The following is a 7,509-nucleotide window of genomic DNA, read 5'->3' as shown; positions in this document are numbered from 1 at the left end:
AAAAAAAGTTCGAGAAGGGAAAGGGTTGACATGTTGTGGGGTTGTTAACCAAAGTCGTAAAATAATACGTGCACTACTGTTTCATGATAAACTATTTGTTTTGTAAACCTTCACCTGAAGTACAATTAAAAACAAAAGAAAAGAAAAAAGCTAGAAATAGAAGTACCATACGATCCAGCAATCCCGCTCATTGGAACATACCCTAGAAAAATAAGAGCCGTCACACGAATAAATGTATGCACATCCATGTTCACTGTAGCACTGTTCACAATAGCAAAAAGATGGAAACAACCTATGTGCCCAGCCATGGACGAACGGATAAACAAATTATGGTATATTCACACAATGGAATACTATGCAATGATTTAAGAACAAGGATGAATCTGTGAATTATGCTGAGTGAATTTAGTAAGTCACAGAAGGGCAAGTATTGTATAAGACCAGTATTATAAGAACTCAAGAAAAGGTTTAAACACAGAAGAAAACATTCTTTGATCGTTAAAAGGGTGGGGAGTGAGGGTGAGGGTTATTCACTAACCAGATACTAGACCAGAATTATCTTAGGTGAAGGAAAGGACAGCACACACTACACAGGAAGTCAGCACAACTGGACTAAACCAAAGCTAAGAAGTTTCCTGAATACAATCAAACACTTCGAGGGACAGAGCAGCAGGGGTGGGGGTCTGGGGACCATGCTTTTAGGGGACATCTAGGTCCACTGGCATAACAAAGCTTATTAAGAAAATGTTCTGCATTCTACTTTGGTGAGTGGAGTCTGGGATCTTAAAAGTTTGCAAGCAGCCATCCAGGATGCATCAATTGGTCCCAACTACCTGGAGTAAAGGAGACTGCAGAACACCAAAGACACAAGGAAAGTATTAGCCCAAGAGACAGAAAGGGCCAGATAAACCAGACACTTCATCGGCCTAAGACCAGAACTAGATGGTGCCCGGCTACCACCAATGACCACCCCGACAGGGAACACAACAAAGAGTCCCTGATGGAGCAGGAAAAAGGTGGGGTGCAGAACTCATATTCTAGTAAAAAGACCAGACTTAATGGTCTGACTGAGACTGGAGGAACCCCGGAAAGCATGGCCCCTGGATTCTCTATCAGCCCAGAACTAAAACAATTTCTGAGGCCAACTCTTCAGACAAAGATTGGACTGGACTGTGTGACATAAAATGACACTCGTGAAGAGTGTGCTTCTTAGCTCAAGTAGATACATGAGATTAAACGGTCAGCTTCTGTCCAGAGGTGAGATGAGAAGGCAGAGAGGGTCAGGAGCTGGTTGAATGGACATGGTAAATCAGGGGTGGAATGGAGGAATGTGCTGTCACAGCATAGGGAGAGCAATTAGGGTCACATAACGATGTATGTATAAGTTTTTGTATAAGGGACTAACCTGAAATGTAAACTTTAACTTAAACTAAAACAATAAAGAAAAAAAAAAAAGGAGAAAAAGCACCCTAGGGAAGAAAGCAGATAAATTCAAGATCTTGAGGCAGGAAGAAGCTTGGTATGTTCAAGTAACAGAAAACAGCCTACCAGCCTTGTGCAGTTCTGGCTAGTCAGTCTGAGGGAGAGTGATACGAGACAATTTGTAATACATTTCTATGTTTGAAACATGAATTAAGAGTGTGAATAGATTTCAAACCTCCATGCAGACATAACTATGATTATGCATGAAGTATAATTATAAATGTTGGGATCATTTACATTATTCTGTACTTAATTAATGATATCATGAGAATACTTTCTTATAATTTTTGTTATATTTTTCAAATATTAGACTTCTATTAAATAATTTCAGAAGGATACTGCATTGGTATAGCACTGAATTCTGAACAGCTTACTTTCTGCTTACCTCATTATTCCTAAGAAATGTAATTTATGTCCCTAAGTCCACCCATCATTAGGACTTAAACCATGACCAATCCTTGCTACAAGGAATAAGGAATGCCAAATTCCTACGGTTGTTGTTGTTTTGTGCCATCAAGTTAATTCCAACTCATAAGAGACCCTATCAGACAGAGAAGAAATGCCACATAGATTTCCAAGGCTATAATCTTTTTTTCTAAATTGATTTTTGTTGTCGAGAATATACACAGCAGAACATACACCAATTCAACAGTTTCTCCATGTACAATTTAGTAACACTGATTACATTTTTTGAGTGTACAACCATTTTCACTCTCCTTTTCTGAGTTTTTCTCCCACATGAACATAAACTCACTGCCCTCGAAGGTTGCTACCTAATCCTTCGAGTTGCTTTGTCACTTTGATTCCATACAGATAGTTCTTAAAAGAGATTAATGCTCAAGGTAGACCTTTTTTACTAGTTAAGCTTAACTATTATTCAGTTTTAAGATGACTTCAGGGGATATTATTGGTTTAGTTTTAAAGATTACCTTAAAGCAATAGCTTCAGGGGTTCATCCACCTTCCGTGGCTCCAGAAAGTCTGGAGTAGATGAGCATTGCAAATTCTTTCCTGTATTTTCCCCCTTTTGATCAGGATTCTTCTATGGAATCTTTTAGCAAAATGTTCAATAATCATAGCAGATACCATCCAGTTCTTCTGGTCTCATCGCAAAGGAGGTGGTTGTTCATGGAGGCAGTTAGCCACACATTCCATATCCTTCTCCTATCCTTGACTCTCCTCTTTCTCTGTAAGCTTTTAAGACCCCAGGCACTACACAATGAACTAGGAGGTAGAAGCACTAAACACATTATTAGGCCAGTTAACTGGGATGTCCCATGAAACCATGACCATAAACCTCCAAATAAAGGAATCAAATCCCATGAGGTGTTTAGTTGTACATAAGCAGCCTCAACAGCTACTTTGTTTTTTTTGTTGTTGTTGTAAATATATCACACTTTTGCCAATTCAACTTTTTACAGGTGTACAACTTATTGACGGCAATAATAATAACTGGTTGTGCAACCCTACCCTTAATCAATGCAATTTTTCCATTACTGTTAAGCCTCCTTTTCCCCCTTCCTCCTGCCCCTGGTAACCACTAATAAGCTTTGGTCACTGTACACTTGCCTTTTCTTGTCTTTTTATATAAGTGAGGTCATACAACAGTTGTCCTTTTGTGATTGGTTTATTTCGCTCAGCATAATGTCTTCAAGCTCCATCCATACTGTAGCATGTATCAAGACTTCATTTCTCCTACTGGGTGAGTAGTATTCCATTGTATGTATGTACCACATTTTGTTTATCATCACAATCTGCTGATGGGCATTCAGGATGTTTCTACCTTTAGGCTACCATGAATAGTGCTGCAATGAACACTGGTGTACAAGTCTCTTTTTGAGTCTCTGCTTTCAAGTGTTTTGCGTATATACCCAGGAGTGGAATTGCTGGGTTATATGGTAGTTCTATTTTTAGTTTTTTGAGGAACGCCACACTGTCTTCCACAGCGGCTGTACCATTTTGCATTCCTACCAGCAATGGGTATGAGTTCCAATTTCCCCACATCCTTGCCAACATTTACTGTTTTCTGTTTTTTTGTAATCTAAGCCATCTTAGTGGGAGAGAAATGGTATCTCATTGTGGTTTTGATTTGCATCTCTGATGGCTAATGACACTGAGCATCTTTTCATGTGTCTAGTGGCTATTTGAATGTCCTCTTTGGTGAAATGTCTATTCAAGTCCTTTGTCCATTTTATGACTGGGATATTTGTCTTTTTGTTGTTAAGCTGTTGAAGTTTTACATATATTTTGATTAGTAGTTTCCTGACAGACATATGGCTTCCAATGATATTCTCCCAGTTGGTAGCTTGTTTTTTCACTTTTTTGGTAAAGTCTTTTGATGAACAAATTCTTTAATTTTTATGAGGCCCCATTCATTTATTTTGTTTTTTACTGTTTGTGCTTTTGTTATTATATTAGATAATCCATTGTTAAAAGCTAGGCCTTACAGCGCTGCCCCTTCTTTTTCTTCTCAGAATTTTATGGTTTTGGTTTGCACGTTTAGGTCCTTAATCCATTTTGATTTTGTTTTTGTGTCAAGGCTGTAATCTCTACTGAAGCAGACTGCCACATCTTTCCACATCTTCCTCCAGTAGAGCAAATGGAGGGTCTAAACCACCAATCTTTTGGTGAGCAGCCAAGTGCTTAACCACTGTGCAACCAGAGCTCCTTAAATTCTTACTAGCAATGCACACTTCAAAAGAACTTGAATTTTAGGGTTTCTTATTATTTCCCCCAATAAATCAACTTGTTATTTCCAATACTCAGAATAATTTTTGATGATTATTTCAGATTATATCGCTGTATGGATTGAACTGTATCCCCCCAAAACGTGTTATAAATCTGAAGCCCTATGCCTGTGGTTACAGTCCCTTGGGAATGGGTTTTGTTATGTTAATGAGGCAGCATTAGTGTAGGATGTGTTTTACACCAATCTCTTTTGAGATATAAAAGAGCAGACTAAGCAAGTAAGCAAACAAGCAGAATAGAGAAAGACAGATGCTGTCATGGACTGAATTGTGTCCCCCCAAAATGTGTGTCTATTTGGCTAGGTCATGATTCCCAGTTGTGTGATTTTCCACCATTTTGTTACCTGATGTGATTTTCCTAGGTGTTGTAAATCCTATCTCTATGATGTTAATGAGGTGGGATTAGCAGCAGTTACTTTAATGGGGCGGGACTCGATCTACAAGATTAGGTTACATCTTAAGTTATTCTCTTTTGAGATATAAAAGACAGCAGGGAATAGAGAGACATGGGGACCTCATATCACCAAGAAATAGGAGCCAGAAGGATAGCGCGTCCTTTGGACTTGAGGTCCCTGCACTGAGAACCTCCTCAACCGGGGAAGATTGATGACAAGGACCTTCCCCCAGAGCTGACAGAGAGAGAAAGGCTTCCCCTGGAGCTGGCACTCTGAATTCAGACTTCTAGCCTCCCAGACTGTGAGGGAATAAATTTCTTTGTTAAAGCCATCCACTTGTTGAATTTCTGTTATAGCAGCACTAGATAACTAAGACAGATGTCAAGCCATATGATGATCACCAAGGAAGAGAGAAACAGAAGCTGAAAAGAGACAAGGACCTGCCCCAGAGCTGACAGAGAATGAAAGTCTTCCTCTAGAGCTGGTGCCCTGAATTTGGACTTCTGTTTGTTAAAGCCGCCCACTTGTGGTATTTCTATCATAGCAGCACTAGATAACTAAGACAACCACTTACACATGATCTTGCTATCCTCAAGAGCAAGTGGAACCAGTGTCCAGTATAGAGGTTAATACAAAGAATGCCTCAAGAAATGTTAAATGAATAAATAGCATGCTAACAATTTCTGAAGAAAAAACTACTTAAGTGATTGTCCAAAATTGGTATATTTCCATTTTAAAAAAGAATGCCCTTCAGATATTGAGGGGGATGTTAAAACTTAATAAAGGTGAGCATAAATAAATATATGCTGAATGAGCGAATGACCAAATGAACAAAGAACAACTATATCTTAATTCTTGGTTTCCTAAGTTTTCAATATTAAGTTAAATACCCATAGAATTGTCTGGAGACAACTATAATTTCTTTTCTTATTAACTGAATAACTATTAATGCTAAAGGAATATCCATATTAATCATGGAGCAGTAATCTGCTCCATTATAACAGAAGTAACACCTTTGACCTACATATTGTTCAACATGCACTAGACTCATGTTCTCAGCTATGATGTGGTGGTCAATGATCATGGTTAGTCCCAGCGGCAAATGTTTGTCAGATTTCTCAACCACACAAACATTGGTCACTGTTTGATCCCGAAAGCCCCAAATCAGACTTATCTCAAACCCTAGTTATAGGCTATTAATGATTAAGAGAGATAATGTGACAGATTCTACCTTTAGATAACCACTCTGTAGACAGAAGCTTGAGAAGAAGCATTAACTCCTTCAAGTAAAAAAAAAATGGGTCACTCCTGAGGTTCACCCTTCAGCCAAAGACAAGATAGACCCATAATACAAAACAAGACTAGATGGACACACCAACCCAGGGGCAAGGACAAGAAGGCAGGAGGGGACAGGAAAGCTGGTAATGGGGAACTCAAGGTCGAAAAGGGGAGACTGTTGATAAGTCATGGGGTTGGCAACTGATGTCACAAAACAATATGTGCACTGTTTAATGAGAAACTAGTTTGCTCTATAAACTTTCATCTAAAGTACAATAAAAAAAAAATTTTTTTTAAATAATAATAATAATGGGCCACAAGGCAAAGCCATAGAAGTTTCCTAGGCACATCCAAACACCTTGAGGGACCAAGTTACTGGGGCTAAGGGCTGGGAACCATGGTTTGGGGGGACATCTAGGTCAACAGGCATAACATAGTTCATAAAGAAAATGTTCTACATCCTACTTTGGTGAGTAGCACCTGGGGTTAAAAGCTTGTGAGCGGCCATCTCAAATACATCTCTTGGTCATTCCATCACGCTCAGAGTGAAGAAGAACAAAGAAAACCAAAGACACATGGAAAACATTAATCCAAAGAACTAACAGACACTTGAACCACAGCCTCCACCAGACTGAGGCCAGAAGAACGAGATGGTGCCTGGCTACCTCCACTGATTGCTCTGACAGGGAACACACTAGAAGGTCCTGGGCAGAGCGAGAGAAAAATGTGAAACAAAATTCAAATTCATACACACAAAAAAGACCAGACTTACTGGTCTGACAGAGACTGGAGGAATCCTGGATACTATGGCCCCCAGACACCCTGCTAACTCAGAACTGAAGCTACTCCCAAAGGCCACCTTTCGGCCAAAGATTAGACAGGCCTATAGAACAAACAGTAACACATGTGAGGAACATGTTTCTTAGTTCAATCAAGTATATGAGACCAAACGGGCAACACATGCCCAAAAGCAGGAAGGGACAGAAAAACTGGATGAACGGAGAATCCAGGGTGAAAAGGGAAAGGGGGAGAGTGATGACTCATGGCAGATTGCAACCAATGTCATAAAACAATCTGTGTATAAATTTTTTAATGAAAAGAATAATAATAATAATGGGTCACACAATCAATCTCTGAATTAGTTTAGCAGGGTAACATAACTTATAAATGACTAACTAAACTATCTCTGATTGTTACAACTAAGCTATTTCACAATATCCAAAGAAGAAGTATACTATTTTATTGAAACAATAATTCCATTTAATTCAATACACCATAAACTATTAATTTATGTTTTAAAGCAAAATATAATCATAGGTCACATTTTAAACCTGAACATTCTATGGCTGACTAACAATCTACACATTTAAAACAAGTGGAATAAAAAACCCTGGACTATAGTAATTTATTAAACACTAATGTTGTGACTTGAAAGAGTTAATGTAACTTCCCTAATACCTGCCTTATAACCAGAGAGAAGTTTATTTATCAGAGTACTTTGGATAAATAAAAACTGCAGAAGCTTCTCCAGAATTAAATTTTAAAGAACATTATTTCAAGGAGATAAGATCTTTACTAAAAAGTTAAGTATACCTGGGAATAGATGGA

The 7,509-nt window shown here is 38.5% G+C and overlaps 1 protein-coding gene across 5 annotated transcripts in view; it reads right to left on the bottom strand.

Moving 5' to 3' along the window:
• The window catches only part of SHLD2 (shieldin complex subunit 2), a 169,749-nt gene that overhangs the window by 59,093 nt on the left and 103,147 nt on the right, over positions 1–7,509 (bottom strand). The gene's annotated exons all lie outside the window — the stretch shown is intronic.

The sequence above is a fragment of the Trichechus manatus genome, unplaced genomic scaffold (genome assembly GCF_000243295.1).
Source record: "Trichechus manatus latirostris isolate Lorelei unplaced genomic scaffold, TriManLat1.0 scaffold00155, whole genome shotgun sequence".
Classification (NCBI taxonomy): domain Eukaryota; kingdom Metazoa; phylum Chordata; class Mammalia; order Sirenia; family Trichechidae; genus Trichechus; species Trichechus manatus.
The sequence above is the reverse complement of the archived record's forward strand: the minus strand, read 5'-3'. Positions and strand labels throughout refer to the sequence as shown.